Source organism: Dermacentor albipictus, chromosome 1, assembly GCF_038994185.2.
Source record: "Dermacentor albipictus isolate Rhodes 1998 colony chromosome 1, USDA_Dalb.pri_finalv2, whole genome shotgun sequence".
Lineage (NCBI taxonomy): Eukaryota > Metazoa > Arthropoda > Arachnida > Ixodida > Ixodidae > Dermacentor > Dermacentor albipictus.
In genome coordinates, this window is record NC_091821.1 from 373,322,772 (window position 1) to 373,324,937 (window position 2,166).

At 40.9% G+C, this 2,166-nt stretch overlaps 1 non-coding gene across 1 annotated transcript; it reads right to left on the minus strand.

The window, feature by feature from the left end:
* Window positions 1-1,841: 1,841 nt before the first annotated feature.
* TRNAS-GCU (transfer RNA serine (anticodon GCU)) lies at window positions 1,842-1,923 on the minus strand. The gene has a single exon. It is a non-coding gene; the product is annotated as a tRNA-Ser (tRNA).
* Window positions 1,924-2,166: the final 243 nt, after the last annotated feature.

Genomic DNA, 2,166 nt, shown 5'->3' on the forward strand with positions numbered 1-2,166 from the left:
CAAATGGTGTACACCTTTCTTTTTTTTTCGCTATAGGAACAGAATTAACAAAAGTTGCTGCCGGTACGAATTATTCTTTTACGCTTTGCAGTGGTAGCAACGATTGTCTTGTGCTGTACTTATAACGTACACTCCTTGATATGTGCCACGTGGTCACTGCAGCCCTTTGTTAGCTACCATCAAATAATGAATGAGAAATTATTCCTACCAGCCGTGCGTTTACAATCCTGTAATGGCCTTTTATAGAGCCTGACATGTACACAAGAACAAACCTTGAGAACAGATGATGGTAGCTGATATTCTAGCTTACATTAGGAGCGAGACGTAATTAGGAAATTTACAGTCATATAGCAGATGGAGTCAGCAGCCTCAAAGCAGGTAAGAGTGTGCGAATTGTTCTTTTTGCGTCAAATCGAATACGAATCTAATTGGGCCAAAAGCAAATTGAATCGAATATTGAATACATGTCGAATAATGAATAGCTGTTCTAATCATTAATATAAAACGATGTTCACCTCCTGCTATACTCGCAACATTAGCAAACTCCTCTCATTACATGCAAATTATGGGACGTTGCTTATAAAGGCGCAAACCAGCATCGCGAACCAATAAGTTTGTTAGCATACTAGCGACTCTTCGGTAAGTGCGAGTGAGTGTGGTTTAGGTTGAAAAGCCTGCCTCATTGGGCGGCGTATTTTATTTTATTTATTTATTTGTACATACTGCAGCCCCGCTAAGGACTACTATTGCAAGAGATGTCAAGCATAATTGCAGATGACAAAAAAAAATCTTTCGATGACAATGAACGAACATCTTCAGGCAAAGCATTCGTATGATCTATAGATAAGGAAAAAGAAACTTCACTGGTAGAAACTGGAAGAAACTTTATTGGTAATAATTTTACTGTCGCACGTATAGAGGGCTACAGCGCATAACTTCTCATGTATTACGTCTGCTACGGCCGCCCCTGGACGAAATTTATCGCACGTTTACTTCACTTTTATGCTTGATCGCTCTCAGTTGACGGTTTAAAGTATTCGGAAACTACTAAAAACATATTCGTATTTGCGAATAGTGACTATTCGATTCGAAGACTGATTCGATATTGACAATATTCGATTCGATATTCGGATGTTTCGAACATACGCACACTCTTTACAATAGGGTAATGGAGGTTCGCTGAGGCGGATCTTCGTGCCACAGGTGAACATAAATTCTCGTTGATAATCATGACAAATATTGGTATAGTAACGATGATTTCATCTCTAGTATCATTTTTGTAGACTTGGGACTTCTTTCCCGGAAATTTCCGAATTTTGTAAATTTCTATCTTAAATAATTGAGCAGCTAAGAAAGCGAATTCGCCTGCCGCGGTACTTTCTTTTTTTCAAGTGCAGCATAATAAATTAAGTCTAGCAGTGGTCTATTTAGCATGTTTGTGCCTTTAACATGCATTGAGCAAAGGCGGAGCTAGAACTTAATGTTGGCAGTCCAACATCGTCGACACGACATTGTGTGTGGACTCGACATGCCGGACGTTCCTTCCTTTTTTTTTTGTACTGTTTGGTCTTTTAGATTTGGCAGAATTTATTAATATCGCTTGTAGCCGATAAAACAATTCCAACCTTTCAACAGCATTACTCGAAGAAGCGGACGTTACTTGCACAAGAAATCAAAATGCGCAACCGAATAAGTTGCGGCTGCTTATAACTGGTACACATTGCGCTCGACAGAGCTATACGCCAGACATTTTGCGGCTCCAAAGATCGATCGTGCGTGCTCCTTCCTCGTCATGTAATCATTGGCGCTTCTGTGTACAAGAAATAAAAAAGGAAGGAGAGCGACGAGGATGGGATTCGAACCCACGCGGGCAGAGCCCATTGGATTAGCAGTCCAACGCCTTAACCACTCGGCCACCTCGTCCGACTGCACAAGCCCATACGCAGAGCGCCCATCTGTCGGCAAATCAGCCGCTCTGGTGATGATTGACCGACTAACATATTAATTAATTAATAATTCGTTCGTTTGTTTTTTGTTCGTTCATTCGTTCGAACACTGGTCGCTGCGGCCAGTGATCGTTAGCTCGTGCTCCGATGCATCCACAGTCGCTGAGCGAATGCTGAGAATGATTAATTAACTAATCATCAATTCAACAAAAATTAAATA